Source organism: Sarcophilus harrisii, chromosome 1 (genome assembly GCF_902635505.1).
Source record: "Sarcophilus harrisii chromosome 1, mSarHar1.11, whole genome shotgun sequence".
NCBI classification, from domain to species: Eukaryota; Metazoa; Chordata; class Mammalia; order Dasyuromorphia; family Dasyuridae; genus Sarcophilus; species Sarcophilus harrisii.
Genome location: NC_045426.1, coordinates 696,824,859 through 696,849,156, shown reverse-complemented (window position 1 = coordinate 696,849,156; position 24,298 = coordinate 696,824,859).

The window sequence follows — 24,298 nt, the reverse complement described above, 5'->3', positions numbered from 1 at the left end:
CAACAATCCTGGGAGTTTGATGCAGTTATCTCAGGGGTTTTCTTGGCAAAGATAAAGGAATGGTTTGCCATTTCTTTCTTCAGTTCACCTTTGTCAGAAATCTCCACTATGATCTGTCCATCTTAGGTAACTTTGCACAATAGAGCTCAGAGAGTCCTTGAACTACGTAAGCTCCTCTGCCCCAACAAGGCAGGGATCCAGGATAATGGAAAATCTCTATTCAGTCAGTTAGAATAAGATCTGGAGCTGACTGTGGCTCAGATCAGTAGCTTTGTATTGCAAAATTCAGATTTAAATTGAAGAAAGTAGGGAAAATCGTAAGATCATTTAGGTATGACCTAAATAACTTTCCTTATAAATGTAAAGTGGAGTTGATGAATAGATTTAAGGGATTAGATCCAGTAAATAAAGTATCTCAAGAATTATAAATAGGAGGCAACTTCAAAAAATGTCCCAAAGAAAAAGAAGAGCAAGAAAGTAAAATGATTGTCTGATGAAGCTTTATAAGTAGCTCTGAAAAGAAGAAAAGTGAAAGGAAAAGCGGAAAGGGAACGACATACCCAAATGAATGTAGCATTCTAGGAAACAGCGAAGAATGATGAGAAGGTTTTATTAAATGAGCAATGCAAAGAAAGAAAACTATAGAATGGGGAAATGAAGACCTATCATCAAAAAAAAAAAAAAAATAGAGCTATCCAAGGGAAAGTTGTATGCAAAAATAAACATGATAAAAGACAAAAAAAGGCAGGAATCTAAAAGAAGCGCAAGAGATTAAGAAAGGATGACAAGAATAAACCAAAGAGAAGATGGTGGAAAAAGCCAGGAAGTTGCCTGAGTTTTCCCCAGTTTCCTTCAGAAATAATGTCAAATCAAGCCTTTAAATGGATTCTGGAGTGAGAGAACCCAGAAAAAGATGAAAGGGAAACCATTTTCCAGCTTAAGATAACTTAGAAGGATGCCAAAAAAGGCCTATCTCACTTGGGTAAAAGGGGAACATAGTCCAATGCAGCCAGTACAGAAGTGTCAGGCAAGCCAGGGGGAAGCTCTGAGCCATAGCACAGCAACCAAGGTATGTCAGGCCAATCTCAGCAGGCTAGGATCACAGCTGGCCAGCTGTAAAGCTTTCAGTTCCAGCACAGAAGGCAAATTGCCAGCCTTGGAGTCCAGACAACAACAAATGCAACTGAACTAGGCTACCACAGCACAATAAGCAAGCTGCTAGCACCTGATGCTCCAGGGCACAAAGCCAGTGACCAAGCCCCTGGTCCCCAGCACAAGAAACTTGGGATAGCCATGAAATAATCTAAAATGAGTAAGAAACGAAAAAGATCCCTGACATAAAAAGCTACTATGGTGACAGAAAAGATCCAAATAAAACTCAAAAGAGGACAATAATGTCAAAATACCTACTTGTAAAACCTCAAAAAAAAATATGAATTGGTCTCAAACCCAAAAGCCTGCTTGGAAGAACTAAAAAAGGATTTTAAAAGTCAAATAAGAGAGGTAGAAGAAAAATTAGAAAAAAGAAATTAAAAGTATACGAGAGAGAATCAACAGCTTGGAATAGGAAGGACAAAAATTGACCAAAGAAAGCAAATCCATTAAAAATATAATTGTCCAAATTAAAAAAAAAAACACTCAAGAAAACAATTCCTTAAAGAGTAGAACTAGCCAAAGGGAAAAGGAGATACAAAACCTAATTGAAGAAAGTAATTCCTTAAAAAATAAAATTGGGCAAATGGATGCTAATGATCATATAAGACATCAAGAATCAGTCAAGCAAAATCAAAAGCATTTAAAAAAGAGAAGAAAACATAAAATGTCTCACTGAAAAAACAACTGACCTGGAAACTTGATCCAGGAGAGATAATTCAAGAATTATTGGACTAACTGAAAACCATAATCACAAAATGAACCTGGACAACATCTTTCAAGAAATAATCAAGGAAAACTGTCCTGATATCTTAGAACTAAAGGGCAAACTAGTCATTGAAAGAATTCAGCAATCACTTCCTGAAAGAGAACCCAAGAGGAAAACTCCAAGGAATATTGTATCCAATTCCAGAATTATAAGCTTAAAGAGAAAATACTGTAAGGAGCCAGAAAAGAAAAAACATTTCAAATATTAAGGAGTCGATACTCAGAATTACACAATACTCGGAAGTTTTTTATATCAAGAATTGGAGAACATGGAACATGATATTCCAGAAAGCAAAAGAGCTTTGGTTACAACCAAGAATCAACTATCAAGGAAATTTAAGCATAATCTTCCTGGAGAAAAGATGGCTATTCAATGAAGAAGAGGATTTTTAAACTTTCCCAATGAAAAGACCAGAGCAGAACAGAAAATTTGCTCTCCAAGAATAAGACTCACGAGAAACATGAGGTAAAAAGAAGGAAAAAAACCCAACATTTTATTCCAAAACACTAAAGTGTTTACATCCCTTTATTAGAAGGTGATGCTTGCAATTCATGAGAACTGTATCCTTTATTAGGGCAGTTAGAAAAGATATACATAGACAGAGGATGTGAGCATAAGTTGACTTTGATGTGATGTAAAAAATAAGAGATGAAAAAAGGGATTGTAGTGAGAGAAGAGGAAAGGGAGAGGCAGATTACATCACATAAAGAGAAACAAAAGTTCTGTTACAATAGAGGAAAATAGAAGAAAAGAAAATAGAGACAATTTTTTGAACCTGTTCTCATTGGATTTGGCTCAAGGAGGGAATAATACACACTCAGTTGGGAATTGGGGATAGAAGTTTACCTTACCATATAGGGAAATAGGAGGTGAAAGGGGAAAGAAAAAGTAGAAGGGAAGAGAAAGAAAGGAAGATTGGGTGAGAAGCAAAATACGTGAGGAGAGACAGGGTGAAAGAAGAGAGAAAAGTATAAATGGGGAGGGTGAGATATGATGAAGGGAAATACCTAATTAGTAATCATAACTGTGAATGTGAATGGATGAGCTCTCCCACAAAATAGAAACAGATAGGAGAGTGAATTAAAAACTAGAAGCGTACAATATGTTGTTTAGAAGAAACACATTTGAAACAAAGAGACACACACAGAACAAAGATAAAAGGCTGGAGCAGAATATACTTCAACTAAAGTAAAAAAAAAAGAAAACAGGGGTAGCATTCCTGACCTCAGACAAACCAAAAGCAAAAATAAATCTAATCAAAAGAGATAAGGAAGGAAACTGTTACCTTGCTAAAAATATTACAGACAATAAAATATTAACAATACTAAACATTCAGGTACCATGGTCCAAATTCTTAAAGTTAAGGGAGTTATATGAAGAAATAGTAAAACTATTCTAGTAGGGGACCTCCTCTCAGAACTAGATAAATCTAATCATAAAATAAACAAGAAAAAAGTTAAAGATGTGAACAGAATTTTAGAAAAGTCAGATATGAAAGACCTGTGGAGAAAATTGAGTGATAATAGAAAGGGACATACATTTTTCTCATTGGTAAATGACACCTTCAAAAAAAACTGACCATGCATTAAAGCACAAAAACCTCACAATCAAGTGAAGAAAAGCAGAAATAGTAAATGCATCCTTTTCAGATCATGATGCAATAAAATACAGAGTCACGGAGGGATAGATTAAAAATAAATTGGACTTCCTAGCTGTGTGACCTTGGGCAAGTCACTTAACTCCAATTGCCTCAGCAAAATAAATAAATGAAATAAATAATCATTTTCTAAAGAATGAGAAAATTCTTTAGAATTTTCAATATCAAACACAAATCACCCAAACAATTAATAATCTTTTCAAAGGGAATGACAATAATAAGACAATATACCAAAACTTATGGGATGCAGCCAAAGCAGTACTTAGAGGAAATTCTACATCTTTAAATGCTTATATGAATAAAATAGAGAAAAGAGAAGATCAATGAATTGGGCCTGAAATTTTAAAAGTTGGGGAAAGGAATTTAAAATTCCCAATTAAATAATGAATTAGAAATTCTGAAAATCAAAGAGGAGATTAATAAAAATGAAAGTAATGAAACTATTGAACTAATAATAAGTAAAATTTAAAGCTGGTTTTATGAAAAAAAAACAACAAAATAAATAAACTCCTTGGGTTAATTTGATTTTTTAAAAAGAAAGAAGAAAACAAAGTTACCAGCATCAAAAATTAAAAGGATGAATTCATCACTCAACAAGAGGAAACTGAAGCAATAATTAGGAACTATTTTGACCAACTGTATGCCAGTAAAACAGATGAAACTTTACAAAAATATAAATTGTCCAGATTCACAGAAGAGAAATTGAAATGTTTAGATGATCCCATTTTAGAAAAAGAAATAGAATAAGCTATCAAAGTCCCTAGGGAAAAAATCTCCAGGGCCATATGGATTTACAAGTGAATTCTACCAGACATAAAAAGAATAATTAATTCAAATGTAAACTATTTAGAAAAATGGGTGAAAATGGAGTCCTTCCAAATTCTTTTTGAGTGCTGATACCTAAATCAGGAAGATCTTGATTAGAGAAATAGAGAAAGAAAATTATAGATCAATTCTCCTAATGAATATTGATGCAAAAAAATTAAACAAAATATTAGCAAAAAGATTACAGCAATTTATCACCAGAATAATATACTATGTGAAGTGAGATTTATACTAGTAATGGAGGGATGATCCAATATTAGAAAAACTATTAGTATATATCGACCATATCAATAATGAAACCAACAGAAATTATGATTATCTCATTACATGCAGAAAAACTTTTTGACAAAATATATTCCAATTAGAAACACTAGAGAGCATATGAATAAATGAACTTTTCATTAAAATGATAAGGAATATCTATCTAAAACCATCGGCAAGTATTATATGTAGTGGGGATAAGCTAGAAACTTTTTCAATAAGAACAGGGTGAAAAAAAAAGGATTCCCATTTCTACCATTATTATTTGATATTATATTAGAAAAGTTAGCATTAGCAATAAGAAAAATAAATTGAAAGAATTAAATTAAGAAATGAGGAAGCAAAACTACTACTCTTTGTAGACAATATATATTGTCATACTTAGAGATCCTAGAGAACCAACTAAAAACCTATTTTAAATAATTAACAGGGGCAGCTAGTTGGTGCAATGGATAGAGCCCTGAGTTCAAATCTGGTCTCAGATACTTAAATACTTCCTAGCTGTGTGACCCTGGGCAAGCCACTTAACCACAATTGCCTCAGCAAAATAATAATAATAATAATTAACAACTTTAGCAGTTTCAGAAAATAAAGTAAATCCACATAAATCATCAACATTTCTATATTACCCACAAAACTCAGCAAGAAGAGATTTTAAAAAGAAATTCCATTTAAAATACTGTAATATTTAATATAATATAATAATATAAAATATTTTGGAGTCTACTTGCCAAAACAAACCCGGGAACTATATAAATACAATTACAAAGCACTTTTCACACAAATAAAGTCAGATACAAATAATTGGGAAAATATTAATTGCTCATGGATTGTCTGAGCTATTATAATAAAAAATGACAATTCTACCTAAATTCACTGGCTAAGTTCCATGTCAATTAAATGACCAAAACATTATTTTATAGAGCTAAAAAAAAGAACTCATCTGGAAGAGCAAAAAGTCAAGAATATCAAGGGAATTAATGGGAAAAAAAGTATAAAGAAAGGTGAACAAGCCATACCAGTTCTACAACTATATTATAAAACTATTTATTATTGGCTAAGAAATAGAGTAATAGATCAGTGGAATGGACACAGTTGCAAATGACTATAGTAATCTACTATTTGATAAGCCCAAAGATCCTATCTTCTGGTATAATAACTCACTATGTGAGTTATGTGAATTTCTTCTGGGAAAACTGAAAAAGAAAATGACAGAAATTAGCCATGGACCAACATTTCATCTTATATACCAAGATAAAATGGAAATGGGTACATGATTTAGACAAAAAAAGATAATGCCAATTTAGGAGAGCAAGGAAGAGTTTACCTGTCAGATCTCTGAAGAAAGAAGAATTTATGATCAGAGACAGATAACATTTGCATGGAATGCAAAATCGTTTCGATTACATTAAATTGAAAAAAAATTTGCACAAACAAAATCAATGCAAGCAATGTTAGAAGGAAAGCAGAAAGCTGGGAAACAATTTTTATAGCCAGTATTTCTGATAAAGGCCTCATTTCTAAACTATATGAAGAATTGAGTCAAATTGCTAAGAATACAAGATATTCTCCCAATTGATAAATGATCAAAGGATATGAATAGGCAGTTTTCAAATGAAGAAATTAAAATAATCTATTGTCATATAAAAATGCTCTAAATCACTATTGATTAGTGAAATGCAAATTAAAATGTCTCTGAGGTACTCCACATCTATCAGATTAGCTAAAATGACAGAAAAGAAAGTAATAAATGTTAGAAAAAAATGTGGAAAAACTGAATGACAAACACATTGTTGACGGATTTATAAACTGATCCAGACATTTTGGAGAGTAATTTGCAACTAGACTGTACATACCCTTTGATCCAGCAATACCACTACTAGATCATAAACAAAAGAGATCATAAAAAATGTATAAGGACCCAGAGTTTCAAAAATATCTATGCAGCTCTTTTTGGTGGTGGCAAGAATTGGAAATTAAGAGGATGCCCATCAATTGTGGAATGGCTGAGTAAATTGTGGTATATGAATGTAATGGAATATTATTATGTTCTAAGAAATGTTGAGCAGATGGATTTCAGAAAAACCTGGAAAGACTTACATGAATGATGCTGAATGAAGTGAGCAAAACCAGGAGAACATTGTACTCAGGAGCAACAACACTCTATTAAGATCAGCTGTCATAGACTTAGCTCATGTCAGCAACATCAAGGCAATTCCAGACAGAACCAAGATAATTCCAAAAGATTCATGTTGGAAAATGCTATTCAAATCCAAAGAAATAACTGTGGAGTCTGAATGCAGAACTGAGTCACTCTTTTTCAATTTTTTTATTTTGTTGTTGTTTTTCTTTCTCATGTTTTTTTTTCTTTTGTTCTGATTCTCTTTCACAACATGACTAATGTAGAAATATGTTCCATATGATTGTAACATGTATAATGTATATCAGATTGTTTAATATCTTGAGAAGGGACAGAGGAAAGAGAAAAATCCTGAAAACTATCTTTACATGTAATTAGGAAAAATAATACACTATTAATTGAGAAAAATAATATGCTATTATGGAATGGGCTGAAGCTCGAGTTGATGCACTGAGGTCCCAAGCACGTGAGGCTAAATAGTAATTGGACCATATTCTATTAATATATATGCTTGGAGAAAGAATGGCCCCCACCCACTCTTTGTGCAAGTTCTGATGTGTTGTATAGGAAATGACGATTTTGGTAAGTGGAGGCAGAGGGGCAGGAAGAGAGATGGGGAAAGGAACAGCTGACTGGTTTCTGGTCTGGCTGGCTTCCTGTTGCAGCTACACCAATTGTGTGATCCCCCTTTCACCTCTGATCCCCCTTCACCTCCAATCCTTCTTCACCTCTACGAGAATAAAGATTGAAGATTTTCCCTTAACCTGAATTCCTGACTCCGGCTGATTTTAAAATACGTGGTCATCACACTATTAGTTGAGAGGAGGGAATGACACAACTGATAACCACAAAAGTGTGGTGACAGATCTAAACCCAGACATCATGTACAATGAAGTCAAGTGGGTCTTGGGAAACTAACAATAAGACTAGTAGAAGTGATGGGATTCCAGCTGAGTTCTTTAAAACCTTAAAAGATGATGCTGTTAAAGTGCTGCACTCAATATAGCAGCAAAGTTGGAAAACACAACTGTGACCATTCAATTGGAAAAAATCAATTTACATTCCAATCCTAAGGAAGGAGAATGCCAAAGAATATTCAAATTACCAAACAATTGCTCTCATTTCACACTCCAGCAAGATTATGCTGAAGATTTCAGCTAGGTTTCAGCAATATGTGTACCAAGAATTAGCAAAAGAGCAAATGGATTTTCAAAGAGGTAGAGGAACTAAAGGCCAAATTGCCAATATTCTCTGCACTGTGGTGAGAACAACAGAGTTCCATAAAAACAAAAAACAAACAAAAATCTACTTTTGCTTCATTCACTGCATGAAAACATTTGACTGTGTGATAGATTACAACAAAATGTGGCGAATCCTCAAAGAAATTGAAGTGAGAGATCATCTTATTTATCTTCAGAGGAACCTGTATGCACATCAAGAAACAATGGTTAGAATCAAACGTGGAATAATTCATTGGTTTAAGATTGAAAAGGAGCATGACAAGGCTGTATTTATTGTCACCTTGTTTATTCAATTTATCTACAGAGTGTGAAATGTCAGGCTGGGTGAATCAAAAAGTAAAATTAAGACTGCTGGGAGAAATATCAACAATCTCACATATGCAGATAACACTACTCTGATGAAAAAAAGTGAAAAAGAGTTAAGAAGCCAGTGAAAAAGCTGGCGGGAAGCTATATATATATATATATATATATATATATATATATATATATATATACACTCAGATCTTGGCAATTGCTCTCATCACTTCCTGGAAAATAGAAAAGAAATGGAAACAGCATCAGATTTTATATCCTTGAGCTCAAAGATCACTATAGTTACTATAGCCATGAAATTAAGATACTTGCTCCTTAGAAGAAAAGTTTGGCAAATCTGGACAATTCACTGAAAAACAAAGACTCCACAGTGCTGACAAAGGTCTGTACAATCAAAATTATGGTTTTTCCAGTAGCACTGTATGGCTGTAAGAGTTGGATTATAAAGAAAGTGGAGGGCCACAGAATCAACACTTTTGAATTTTGATGCTAGAAGAGACTTCTGAGAGTCTCTTGGACAGCAAGGAGATCAAATTAGTCAATACTTAAAAGAAATTAATTCAGACTGTTCACTGGAAAGCTAAATATTGAAGCTGAAGCTTAAATATTTTGGTCATATAATGAGAAGATTGGACTCACTGGCAAAGATCTGGATATTGGGAAAGATTGAAGCAAAAGGGGATGGCAGAGAATGAGATGGGTAGATATTGTCATGGAAATAATGAACCTGAACTTGGACAGACTCTAAGGGTGAAGAATAGAAGGGTCTGGCATGCTACAGTCTATAGTCATTACATGACTGAATTACTCAGCAACAACAAAAGGTATTGATTTTATCCCCATTTGACAGTGGAGAAAACGGAGGGAGACAGAGCTAAAGTGACTTCTCCAGGGTCACACAGCTAATGTCTGAAGCTGGATTTGATGGCAGTTACCTCTAAAATCAAATGAAAATTATGTATGAGGGTCAGTGCCCATCAGAAAAGGCATGGATTTCTCTAGAATAAATACCCAAATTTCCAGGCAGCAATTTTATTTTAGATAAAACATTATTTTTTTAGACTTGCTAAGTTTTTGGAGATCCTTTTTTTTTTTTTTTTTTGGAAGGGGAGACATTTTTGAGAAAAGACCCACAATCTTAGTTCCTAGGATCAATAGCAACACCTGAAAAAGATACCAGCCTGATCTTTGGTTTAAAATGCTTTTTATTTCCTCTCATGTGTGGTTCTCATGTCTTCTCCTCAGTGATGACTACCTTTGAGGTACCTTTCCCATGGCTAATCCCTCAGTATTGATCCAGTACAGGTCCAGCTTCATAAAGTCTAAGAATAAGCACTAAAGAAAGAGGGAAGAGGATGAGTGGTGACAGATTATGAAGAAATAAGGGCAATACTCTCACACATAGTTCCTACTTGGAGGACAGTTTGTAGATTTTTACATTTTGACTAGGTAGTGCAGTAGCTAGTGTACTGGACTGGAGTCAGGACTGGACTGGAGACTGAACTGGAGACAGGACTGGATTGGAGATAGGAAGACCTGAGTTCAAATTCAGTCTCACACACTGTCTAGCTGTATGACCCTGGATAAATCATCTAATTTCATCTGGGGGTAATAATAGCCACGATATCCCAAGATTGTTGTGAGATCAAATAAAATAATAATTGTAAAGTGCTTAGCATAGGATTTGGCCCATAGTTGGTGCTTAATAAATGCTTATTCTGTTCCATTTTAGATATGGAGATATGAAGAGCTAACTTTGGAAAATCAAGACAACCATAAAATCAAATGTCTTTTTCTTTCCTCCCTATTCTTTCCTCTTTCTAAAATTTCTTTCCATTCATATTTTATGTACTTAATATGTATAGATTATGTGTGTGTGTGTGTGTGTGTGTGTAGTTGTCTGCACATTGTTTCCCTCATTAGAAAGTTAGCTCCCTGAGGTGCTGTTTTTACCTTTTAATGTATCTCTAGTGTTTAGCACAATGCCTGGTACATTTTTGGGGTTGATGTTCAATCATTTTAAGTCATGTCCATCTCTTCATGAGACCATTTGGAATTTTCTTGGCAAAATAATAAATTTACCAATTTCTTCTCTAGCTTATTCTACAGGTAAAGAAACTGAGGCAAACAGGTTTAAATGACTTGCCAAGGATCATACAGCTGTGAAATGTCTGAGTTCTAATTTGAATTCGGATTTTCTTGACTCTCAACCTGGAGATCTGACCACTATGCCATCTAGCTGCCCCAGTTGTCTAGTATATAGTAAGTGCTTAATAAATGTTTGCTGATTGAATATTTCTGAAATTAAATGATTTGATGATATGATTTTGATGTTCAATACTTCCTTTTGAGGCTCTTCAGTAATTTTGACTGCTGAGGAGAGCATGTGTGTGTGTGTGTGTGTGTGTGTGTGTGTGTGTATTTGTGTATGTGAGCTTCAGTGGCCTCTAGTGGGGAAAATGGAGGTGAACACCAGTTGGCTTCGAAGCCCAGAACTCAGCCCTCAAGACCCAGAGGCTTGTGGCAGGGAAGGGGTTACTGAACAGGAACCCACCCACCCCAACCTATGGAGACTATGTTAAGCCTGCAGTGACAAGGAACATTGCAAAATCCCATTGCCCCACGGGGAGTCTAAGCGTCATCTTCCATTACATATCATTAGCCTGCCACTGATAATGAGTGGCTGTTGGAGTTATTAATTGTGGGAATAAGCTGAACTTTGCTTCCGATCCAATTAGTTCCAGGCCCCAGTGGAATGAAATCCTCCAAATCCACAGCTCATGGGGATCTGATTTACCAAGCTGCTTGCCTGACTAGACCAGTGATTCCTAGTTTTCTTTCCTCCTACTTGCCTGTCAGACAGTGCTGGAGGGAGAGACTAGGAAAAAACCAGTGTCTCAGAGCCCAGTCCCCTTCCCTTCTGTGAGGGGCTCAGTCCACGATTGCAGATTTGCCTCAAAAGGCCATTCCCAGAAACTAGAAAGACAGCTTGATCACTCTGATTCCTTCTTGATTTAAAGCCAAGGGATGGGGCAATAAGCAAGGGAACAGGATTGAGCTGAGAAGTATAGAGGAGGCTGGGCAGGAAGGATCCGGACAAGGAAGGACTGAGGGTAGGGAGAGGGCTCTGAAAGACAAGATGAGCAAAACACACTTCTCCCTCCTCGGTGCTTTAGCCAAAGTCAGGCCTGAATAAGGTTGACTTCCTCCTTCAATGACCCGGGTAGCTTTAAAAGCAGGCCAAATGAGCTATGTGGAAAGCAGGCAAAGGAAACCATCCAGCCGTGAGACAGTCCCTGAGTGGGAGAAGGAAGACACAGTTCCAGGGATGCTCCCCATTTGCTCCAGGGTCTTAGAAACAAGCCACACTTCTGAGCATCAGCTTTCTGATCTGTACCATCAAAGGTTCAGGTTGAGATGACCTCCGAGAATGGTGTTTTAAGAACAGCAAAATTAAAGAGAGATGGTTTGGAAATGAAGGCTTCTGGGAGCTTTCAAGTCTTGTAATATGTAGCCAGTCTTAGAGTAGGAAAAGACCTGAATTCAAATCCAGATATTAACACTGACTGGATTCCTTATCTGGGGGATGGGAGTTCATCTGTGTAGTGTGAGAAATTAATAATAATAACATAAATTTATTAATTAATTGTTGTTCAGGACTAAAATGTTTCTCCTTTTTTAATTCCTTATCCAAAAACCAACCAGGGTGGGAAATCCCTCTCAGAGATCTAGCCAAGCTAAGACCTAATCAGACAGCAAAAGAAATTCTAAGTTTTATTCCTACTCCTTGTGTTTGTTCAGATCATCTCAGAAAATGTTGATTTCTCCCTATTATCAAGATAGGGGATATGGAAATTGATGTATCTTGAATCAAGATCTGAGTCACCTAAGATAGCCCACCTTCCTTTGATTAACCAATCAGAGTTGATTAAGCATTCATTAGGAACACTTCCTTTTTGAAGGGGATATAAATTGAGACCTCCTACTATCAGGAGTCTTTGTTCTAAGAGAAACAGCCAAATGACCATCCTTTTATTAATAATCTGCTGGTCTTATAAACAAAATGATTAAATGATCCAAAAACTATGTTTCTCAAACTTCTTAATTGTTACAGTAAGTGACTATGAGATAACTTCTCCCAGGTCAGGCCAGATCCCTACTCACTGAACCACAAAAATTATTGCAATGGTCTTTATCCTGAAGAATGATCTGTCCCTTTGTCACATCTGCTGTCTAAGTTGAGTCTATATTCATATACAATAAACATTTATTAATCCCCCTCCCCAAAATGTGCCAGGCACTGTGCTAAGCAGTGGGGCTACAAAAAAGAAAAAGATGATTTCTGTTCTCAAAAAGTTTACAATCAATCTAACGAGAGAAGATAATATATAAAAGGGGGCAGCCAGATGCAGAGTGCCAGACCTAGAATCAGGAAAACATCTTCATGAGTTTAAATCTCACCTCAGACACTTAACTAGCCGTGTGACTCTCGACAATTCCTTTACTCCTGTTTGCCTCAGTGTCCCTCATATATAAAATGAACTGGAGAAGGAAATGGCAAGCCACTTCAGTACCTTTACTAAGAAAACCCTAAATGGAGTCATGAAGAGTTGGACACTATTAAATGACAGAACAACAACGTACAAAAGGAAGCTGAGGGGGCAGGTGTCAAAGGTTATCTGGAATCACAGTACTGGAGACAGAACCAAAAGCTGAAGGTGGCCGATGGAGAGATGGCTAGGATTTTGAGTCCTCTAGAAGAAGAAGCTTTGTGCCCCAGCTTCCAATAGAGCAGAAACCACTGTGGCTACCGATGATGGATGAGTAACAAAGTTAGAGCAATCTTCATGATGGTCAGTCTCCTGGTAGTGAGCTTACCCTGATCATGATGATGGTGGTTTCTGCATGTTCTTGTGACAGATAGGAACTGGACCTGTCATGTTATTTATACAAAGAACTTCCAAGAAAGAGATCATCTCCACTAACAGGGGTCCTCAAACTACGGCCCGTGGGCCAGATTCTGCATCTGAGGACATTTATCCCCTTCACCCAGGGCAATGAAGTTTCTTTATTTAAAGGCCCACAAAACAAAGTTTTTATTTTTACTATAGTCCGGCCCTCCAACAGTCTGAGGGAGAGTGAACTGGCCCCCTATTTAAAAAGTTTGAGGAGCCCTGGACTAACACCTTCTCTGCGACTTAGCGGTCCTAGAAAGTCATCTTAGTGACTTGTGTCGGGGTCACACAGACAGTATGTCTCAAAGACAGCACCTGAACTCAGCTTTTCCTGATTCCCAGGCTCAATCTCTAGCCCTTAAAAGTCATACACTCTCTCTCCTGTAAAAGGAAAAAGAGAAATCTGCCTCCTTGCATGAAGATGCTCAGCTCTCTCTCTGCAGCAGCCTTCCCCAGCCTCATTCTGCATTCTCAGCCAGGGAAAACCTCAGTGCAGGTGTGAGTGGTACAGACAAGCAGGTCAGAGTTATAATGCAGAGAGGGAGACCGGTATTGAAGATTAAAGATGTGGCTGGCTGATATCAGGAATTTGTGATTTATACCAGGCTTCCCTGGGATTGCGAAACACCTTCCAGCGCAGCCGAGTCTCTCTTATCACAGCTGTCTCGTGGTATTGTGGCTTCGGTCCAGAAAGAGAGTAGAAGGAAACTGAGGAATAGATGGCATGGGAGGCGGAAGGTTAGGTTTAGAGTCAGGAAGATCCCCCTGGACAAATCCCTTAACATTTCTCTGACTCAGTTTCCTCCACAGGAAAATGGGAATGGGAATAATACTAATAATAATGCCTATTTCACAAGATTGTTCTGAGGATTTAATTTAAAAAAAAAAATATATATATATATATATATATATATATATATATATATATATATGCTTTACAGACCTTAAATTTAATGATGAGGATGATGAAGATTGGGTGAGAGCTCCAAAAAAAGGGACAAACATACTTAGAATGCCCTCACCAACTCTGCTCTATCACCAACTTTAAAAGCCAGCTTAAATCTCATCTAGGGTCAGAGGATTATGAAAACTTATCATGAAAAGAAAACATAAACCATCCCTCTAATTTTATAGATGAGCAAACCAAGGCCTGTGAAGTGAAACAATTTGCCTTGGTCATATTGTAATTGCAGAGTCACCTTTTGAAGGCTGATCATGCTAGCTTCCTCCCAAAAATCAGGGGGAAATGGCAAAGAAGGGGGTTAGGGGTTTCTGGTTAGGAAATACTTCCTAAAAATTCAAGCTGCCTCAAAATGGAAATGAGCTTCCTAGAAAAGTAATGAGTTCCTCATCCTTGGAGGTCTTCAAGCAGAAGCTGGATGACCACTAACTGTTGAGTTTGTTACCCAGAGATTCCTTGTTATGTATGGGTCATACTAGATCATCACTGAGGTACTTTCAGCCTCTCTAGTTTTGTGATATTGAACCCAGGTTCTCTGACTCCAAAGTCCATGGTCTTCCCGTTATCCCATGCTGCCTCTTTGACTCCATCAAGACTTCCATGGCTAATTCTAAGAACTGACATTTCTCAATGTTATCTCACAGGAGTTATACTTGCAGGTGTTTTTCAGATAGATACCATGAATATTACCATCCCCATTTAACAGTTTGAGAAATAGTCTCAGGGAAGCTAAATGGCTTGCCTATTGTCACACAGTTAGTAATTAATTGTCGAACCAAGAAGTGTTTGTGAAGCATCTTTGTGCTGCATATGGAGGGTACAAAGACAAAAATTAAAAAAAAAATCCCTGCCATCAAAGAGCTAAAATTTTTTAAACAATTTAAATAATGTTTTCATTGTTTCAAGGGAAGTTAACATATACAGAAAAGTATATCCAAGGTAATTTGGGGGTAGTGGGAAAGGATCATTTTTCCCTTTCTTAGAATTATTTGTTAGATGCTGTAACATAAGCGCTCTCTCTCTCTCTCTCTCTTTCTTTTTCTCTTCTCTCTCTCTCTCTTTTTCTCTTCTCTCTCTTTCTCTTTCTCTCTCTCTCTCTCTCTCTCAGAGTCTCTCTGTCTCTTTCTCCATCTTTTTCTCTGTTTCTGTCTCTTTCTGTCTCTGTCTCTGTCTCTTTCTCCCTCTCTGTGTGTGTTTCTCCTTCTCCCTTTTCCTCTCCTGCTCCCTTCCCCCCTCCACTTTCTCTCTCTCTCTCTCTGTATGTGTATGTGGCAAAGCAGTGCTTTGGAGAACTCCATGATTCTCCAGACTTGCTAACGTAGTGTTAAATGTGGCACATAACAGATTCTAGAAGTGACGCATTTTAAGTAATTTCTCAGGTATGTAATTGAACTTGAGATAGCCATGTGTGAAGTAGAAAGCATGGCAATGGAAGTTCCTATTCTATTTTTAACACTGACACACCTACAACTGGTTGCACATTCATCCCATAATCCTCGTCACAACTTTTAAGTCTTTTAAAGATTTTTTAAAAAATTATAAAGTAACTCGAAAGCAATGCAATTTGAGTTACTTTCAAAATTTCACAACTTGGAAATAAATACCTAATTTGGTTTTTATGATAACGTTATCCTGAACAAATGTTAAGAAATGTACCAAATTCTGCCCTTTGTTATCAGAGATAGGAGTAAATGGAGACCTTCCTGCCTCCAAGTCCAGCTCTCTGTCCTGAACCCTGTGACCCACCTCGGCATCCCTCAGCATATGAGCATTTCTCACCTTTAGCTTGCACTTAGAAGTTCAGAAACTTTAGATACCCAAGAGATCTTAGAAATCCCACTCCAATCTGCTCATTGTATAAAGAAGGAAACTGAGGTCTAGAACAGAGAAGCACTTGAATTAGTTACATGTGTAAGGAAGAGTCATGATTTAAAACCAGCTCCTCAGAAGGTCCTGAAGGAATTTCTCAAGCTCTTTCATTGGGGCGTCCCCTCTGCTCAACCAATGTACCACTTAAGTGACCTCATGCCCTATCATGCCAGTGATTTGCTTGGGGTAGATGCCCAATGAGCAGCTAGGGACATTGGGTCTGAATTCAGCAAGACTCATCTTCATGAGTTTAAATCTGTCCTCAAAGCCTTACTAGCTGTGTGAACCTGGACAAGTCACTTACCCCTGTTTGCCTCAGTTTCCTCATCTGTAAAATGAGCTGGAGAAGGAAATAATGAATCGCTCTAGTATCTCTGCCAAGAAAGCTCCAAATGAGGTCATGAAAAGTGAGACAGGATTGAAACAAGTGAACAACAACAGATGCCCGAGAGTGCTAGCGGCACAGTCACTGATAGGCAGATTGGGGCCATGCTGTTAAGAATGAGCAATCCATCTCTCCCTGTGGCCAATATTAAAGGGAGAGGAGAATGACTCTGTAGTGTCTGCAACAAAGAGAAGAGAAGCTATATTGCACAGAGGGCAGCTTGCAGGATGGGAGGGATCAAAGGCTTTTAGATCTAGAACTTGGAGACCAACTTGCCCCAACTACTCACACAGCTAGGATGCGTTAAGTGTCTGAGGTTGGATTTGAACTCAGGTCCTTCTGACTTCAGGGCTGGTGCTTTATCCTCTATAAAGGCATCTAGCTACCCCAAAAGTTGTTTTTAATAGTAGAGATGATTTGTACCACATCATTCAAACTCTCTTGCCCATTCCTCTCCATGGTCTAAGGCAAAATCTGAAACAAGAGAACACATGGGAGCTAATTCAGTTCCTTGTTACTTGTGGAATCATAGTTTTGTGATCCCATTTGGGATTTTCTTGGCAGAAATATGAACTAGTTTACCATTTTCTTCTCCAGCTCATTTAACAGATGAGGAAACTGAGGCAAATGGGGTAAAATGACTTGACCAAAGTCATATAACTAGTAAGTGTCTGAGGCTACATTTGAACTCAGGAAAGTAAGTCTTCATGACTCCAAACCCGGTGCTTTGTCCATTGAGCCACTTAGTTGACCCAAACAACCTTTCATTAATTAATTAATTAGTTGGTGACTAGGTTAACAGATGGAGAAATAAAAACAAATGTACATCAATCAAGAAGCTCCCATTCATATAGAGTTTTAAGGTTTACACATCCTTTTTCCTTTTTTCATTCCATCTACCCTGTCAGATGGGTGCCATTATTATCACCATCCCATTTTCTGTTGTTGAGGCAATTGGGGTTAAGTGACTTGCCCAGGGTCATACAACTAGTAAGTGCTAAGTGTCTAAGGCCAGATTTGAACTCAGGTCCTCCTGACTTCAGGGCTGGTGCTCTAGCCACTGTACCAACTAGCTGCCCCCACCATCCCATTTTTACAGACTAGACAATTGAGCCTGAGAAACTGACAGACACCTGGCAAGTTTCTGAGGAATGGCTTAAACCTGGATCACCTGATTCCAAATTCAGCACTGTCATGCTGATTCTATGCTATTGATACTGATCTCAGCAGCCTCTCCTCTAGACTTTCAGAAAAAGCAAAGAGGCTCGCTAAAAATCTCCCATCCTCCAGAATTCTCAGACAAAGGGATGCCCCAGAGAGCTCAGCCATTGCTCAGTCTCCTCAGACAATCTTACTGAGCAGAGGATGTGAGATCAAATTCCATCTCTACTATTTACTGACTGTGTGACCTTCACCAAATCACTTCCCACCATCCAGTCTCAGTTTCTTTCCCTCTAAAATGGGGCAAGGAAAACTGGACTAGAAGAACTGTCCATTCTTTCTAGCTCTAAAGACTGGGATCCTACACATCAGACATTGAAAAATGGAGCATCCCTTTCCAAAGGACATATTCTAGATAACCCAGATCTACAAATAAGTACTAGACTTGTTTCATTAGTCTAGAAAATGCCCAGATTCAGAAACTTCATCTACCAATTCAGGTGGACATCTCGTCGGCAACTTAAACCCTTGGTCTCTGAGGTTCAGCAAAGCTAAGGGTTTCATGATCAATGTGACTAAGATTCGAATCCATGTCTTCCTGGCTCTAAGGCCAGTTGTCCATCTAATGCACCAAGCAGCCTCTCTCAAAGCTAACTGATGGGAAATAGAGATGCTGGAAAGTATCTGGTTGCTATGCAATGGAGAGAAGGAAAAGTACGTGAGAGTAGGGGGAGGGATTTTTCAGTGGGCAGGGAATTGCCAAGAAGACCAGGAGGAGAATTGAGTCTCTAATCTGTCGAGTACATATTTTGTTAAGAATGCATAATTTATGAAATGAAAGTAGATCCTGGGGACAGCTGAATTTCGGGGCAGAAGATCAAGTTGACATGATTTGCTTTGGGGGAGAACACGCTGGTGGATGACTTGAATGCCGCCATTGACCTACATCTTCTTTTGTTTACTTTCTGGCACTTGGATCTGTCTCACTGAATTTGTCTGGAAACTAGACTCGGGCAGAGGCAGTCATAAATGGAGGAACTCGTTCCCCCATGGGCCTACTGGTGGGAGCTTCTTTCTTCTAGCCAATTGAGGCTCGGAATGACTTGAGCTTTTCTCTGCTGACTGATTCTGGCTAAAACTTGGCTTAAATGTTTGAATTCTCTGCCATCTTTTCAAGCTCAATTCATATATAGATGCCCTTTTGTAGGAAACTTTTCCTGGTTGCCCTAGTGGATAGATTTGTGGATCTAGAAAGACCTCAGAGATCAAGTAGCTCAGCTCCCTCATTTTATAGATAAAAAGAAGTGAGATCCAGAGAAATCAATTCACTCACCTGAGGTTACCCAGACAGAAAGTGACTGAAATGGGATTTGGAGCCAGGAGGGATGGCTCAAAGGCCATTTATTCTGACCCCTTCATTTTACAGGTAAGAAAACAGGTATATCAAGGACTCACCCAAAGTCATAGAGATAGTAAAAAGAGAGGGGCAAGATTAGAATTGTGTCCTGACTCTTGAATTAGCGCATATTCTACTATATTAATATAGCATAACCTCATCAAAGAAGGTTCTGTGCTCTATGAGCAGAGAAGAATTATAGCAGCACAAAAGAAAAGTGAGATGTACAAAGTTAGAGAATCCACCCCAAATGTTCATATGGACTATTTGTGCCAGACCCGAGGCAGAATATTTCCAACTCCTATTGGTTTGATCCTTTCTAGCTCTAAATAATTAACTTATAAATACTTTCCAGCTATACAACCTATGTCAATCAATATTCTCTGCATCTAGTAAGTACTCACATTTACTGGCACATAGTAGGTACAAATGTTTATTAACACAGTAGTTGCTTAAAAATATTGACACATTTTGATTCTCTGGGCCTCTGTTTACTCATCTGTAAAGAGAGAGCAAGAAACTAGATAGCCTCTAAGACTTCTTACAGCTTTAAACCCCTGCTCTGTAACTCTTGCCTAGACAAGAAGTATATAGATGTCACAGAGCCAGGTCTAGGGATCTAAGTAACTTCGTTGGTCACTGATGCCTCATAATGGCCATTGTCCTTGCCTCCAGCTTCCTCATTGCCTCCTCAATCCCTACCTTATCTTTCCTTCCTGTAATCTAGACCTCTGATAACTGGGTGTTCTAGGGATGAACTAGCCTACATGAAACTTTGGATTCCTTTTCTTCAGATGAAAGGATCCCTTGTGCTTCTTCATCTTATAATCTCTATGATTCTTCAGTTTGTTCCGGGTAGGGAGTATGGTTCAGGGATTGAACAAAATATGAAGAAAGACGTCTCCTTTCTAAATTCATCTCAGCTACTGACTCACTGGGTAATTAGGGACAACTAATTTATATCACTAACAGTGGCCCACATTTCTTTGGTGCTATAGATTTACTCACAGAGTGAGTAGTATGAATATTACCAACTCCATTTTACAGGTGAAAAAACTATAAATGGGCTTAATTTTGTCATCTGAAAATTGTCTGTTCATATCCTTAGACCATTTATCAAGTGGAAGTATTACTTTAATGTTTGCAAAATGTTTTTCCTATCTTACTTCATTTGATCCTCATTATCAACCAATGAGATAGACACTATTGTTATGCCCAATTTACAGATGAGAAAATTGAAGTCCAGGAACAGTCAAGAGCACTGCATCCAACAAATGCCTCAGGCAGGATTCAAACTCAGGATCTCTCTCTACTCCGCTATAAGGATGGACTAGCCCTCTTTCCCAGTCTGTTGGATGCTTGCTAAATCTTGGAAAGTGTTGACCTCAGAGCCAGAAGAAATTTGGGTTCAAAGTTCTCCTCTAATACTTATTAATTTGGGATCACAGGTCACATGTCTTCTAAGGATAATCTCTCAGGATGGGGTTGATGAGCAAATGAGATGGGGCATATATATGGGACTTTAGCCACATTAAAGTGTTTAATATGGGCAGCAAGATGGCACAGTGGGTAGAATGTCAGGCCAGGAGTTAGGAAGACCTTAGTTCAAATCTAGTCTCAGACACTTCCTAGCTGTATGACCCTGGGCAGGTCACTTCACCTTGTTTACCTCAGTTTCCTCATTTGTAAAAATGAGGGTTAGGTTTAATGACCTCTAGGTCACCCATAAACCTCTAAAGAGCTACTTTATCCCCTTGGTCCTCAATTTCTCCATCTATATGAGGCAGTTTGGATGCCTTAGAGGACTCTTTTAAGTCTAAATCTATGTTCCTTAAAGGGCCCAAGACCCACTTCTAGCACATACTAAGAGGATGATCCTGGGTAAGTCAATTTACTTCTAAGTGCCCAAGAAGCTCTTCAAATTCTAGATTTCATTACTTCCTTTTGGGAAGTTTTTAATTTGGGGACTGGGGTTGGGAGGGAGGCACAGAAGGATTTCTGGAAGTGACGGCCATGGGTCTCGATGGATGGAGTGTGTGATGTTGGCGGTTCTTGAGATGTCACAAGACACATGCTGAGGACCAGGATATCACTAGCTAAGCAATAATATCTCCCTCCCCTCCTGTCTCCATCTCACCTACCTTCAGCACATCCCAGAAACTGCAATTAATTAACCAGCATTGTCATGTGAAGGGACTGGTATACAAGGACAAAAAATAAATAGGATTCCTCCTCCGAGAACTTAGATTTGTTGGGAAGAACAATACGTACATAAAATAAGTTTATGGTGAGTAAACCTTCTGTCAGTGAAAGTTTGGACACTATTGTATAGGACCAAGTCTCAGTGGCTTCCTCCCAGCCCCCACCTAAGACTGGAGAAGATATTCTTGCCCTGAACCAGGGACTGAGCTCAGAAACCTGCTTGCAGGCTCGGGGAGTCAGACAAAGTGCAAACTCCAGCTTCTCCCAGGCCCCTTAGCTCTCTTTGCCATAAAAGATTTATTAAAAGAGCCTCCTGAAATGGCAAAAGAGAGAAAGGTCAGATGGCTCCCAGCTAGCCCAGCTCCCTAGCAGAGGAGCTGGGGGGAGCAGCTAGCTCTATTAACACTCTCACCACCTCGATGTAAGGTCTGTGCCCACAAGGCCGAGGCGGAGAAGAGGCTGAGCACCCTGGGGAGCTGGGGGGGGGGTGGCGGAGGGAGGGGATATTTCCTGTCATGTGTAGACACTGGGCTGAATTCTGATGTCCGCATGAGCTGGGCTGCCCAGGGTCTGTGCTGAGTTCTTCACCCCCTTAATATCCAGCAGCCAGGCCTTAATGCTGGAAAGCTATGTTGGGGTTCACATGCACTGTGGTTTCATGGGTGTGGGGGAGCTTACGTGCTTCGGCTCTGCAATTTAAAGTTTCAGACAGTTGTCTTGGGATTCTGGGAGTTAAAGCAACTGTGATCCTTTGGGCTCAGACAGGTTCTTTCTTGGAGGCAGAGAAAATGGGGCAACCCTATCAGGCAATTTAATCCAGTTCCCACTAAAGAGTCTCTTATCCTATACCTACTATTCACCAAAGTAGGCATGAGGGGGTATCATAGTATATAGAGCCTCTGTCCTGGAATCAATAAGACCTGGTTCTGAATTCTAATTTGATCTGAGACACTTACTAGCTGTGTAACCCTAGGTAAGTCACTTACCCTTGTGTGCCTCAGTTTCCCCATCTATATAATGAACTGAAAAATGACAAACTGCTCCAGTATCTTTGCTAAGGAAACCCCAACTAGAATCAGGAAGAATTTCATGTGGCTAAAATGACTGAACAACAACTCTGCACAAAACCGTAGAGATACAATCTCAAAAATAAAAGCAGAACCAGCAGTAAGGAACTTGTATGCTGATGGTGCAATGGAAATATATATATTTATGTATGTATGTGTGTGTGTATATTGGAAACGAGGTAGTAGCAAAATAATCATTATCCCCATTGTGCAGATGGGGAAACTTGACCTCTAAGACAGTGAAGGGCCTTCCCAGGATCACACATAGTGTGGATAGTAAGTGGCAGAAGAATTAATATATTAAATTGGATTCTCTGACTCCAGCACCAGCATTCTTTCAATTGCACCACACTGACTCCCCAAACAGATGAGCCCTCAGATTGGGGCTGGAGGGGACAGGTAGAGAGAAAGCAAGGCCTAGAGATCAAAGACACAACATGAGAGAAGATTCTATGCATCAGCTACTTATATGCAGAATTTTTTCTATAGGACTAAAAATCTGAATTGGAAATAGCTCTCAAAAACCCTTTTCTTTTGCTCAAAAGAAGACCTAAAAAGAGTTTTCAGAATAAACTATGAGGCAGGCAGTAAAAATTCAAGTAAACATATTTATTGTGAGCTAGAATAAATGTGTCTGTAGGTCTCTCTCCATTTCTTTCTGTGTGTGTATAAATATATATAATTGCCATCTCTCACTCTACCTCTATCTAGTGTGTGTGTGTATATATATATACATATATGTATGTATGTATAGAAATACAAATGTATATATACAAACAAGCCCATTTATATACATGTATGCATTAAAAAAAAGAAATGGGGAAGTCTCTCTTGGCAAAGAAACTAACCTTTATTAAGAAAAACAAAGGTGGAGTCTACAATCCACCCAGTATAGTTTAAAATTCCAAGATATAAATTTCACAGTTATTTAGAGCTCTGTTGATTCATGTATCCAAGTATCTAGAAGCTGATTCATGCAAGATTGTATTTTGCAGGTCATTAAGTCCTAATTTTATGACATCCTAATTTTGTCCTGACCATGATGTCTCAATTAACCCTTTACAGGACTTTCTTACTTTGTCATTTAAATATAAAGATTAATATATAGGTTTGATTATTATAGTTCCATACTTAAGATACATACTTTACAATGATTTAGTTATAAGGTTCTAAAATTAACTAACACAGGAATTTCCCTCGGACTACATCAGAATTTGGTTACACACAGGTTTTTTTTTTTAACTCATTATATTGGTCGTAATATAAATCACACAGCTATTTCTTATCCTAATGATTATAACTGATAAAAGATTACAAGGCAAGATAGAGCAAATCATTCATTACTGATAGTTTTCTTTTAATATCTGTATATACATGTGTACCTGTATGTGTATATATATTACACACACATGTGCTTTGTGTTTCTAACTTTTTATATGTTGTGTTTCCCGTTAGACTGTAAGTCCTTGAGCTCAGAAACAGTTATTTCTTTTCTTGGTATCCCCAATATTTAGTACAATGCCTTGGATATAACATTGTTTATTTGTTTCTGTAATGTATGATTCTTCATGACCCCCATTCTGGGGGTTTATTGGCAAAAAATGCTGAGGTGGAGGACACAATACTAATTTTATATAATCTTGTTAACTGATTGATTGACTTCTAAACCATCAATACAAATCAATCAATCAAACATGTCTTAAGCATCCATTTCACTGAATTAGATCCTGAATGTTTTTGGTTGCTCCAGGGATATTTATTAAGAGAAAAAGTAGTCATATGTTCAAACATCATTAATTCATGCAGCAAATATTTATCAAATATCTAATTTGCCGAGAACTGTGATAATTATGATAAGGGCTAATAAAGTCCAAACAAGAATCAATATTTAGTCCCAAGGAGCTCCTCTTCTCTATTCCTTTGATAGTTGTTATTTTTAAGA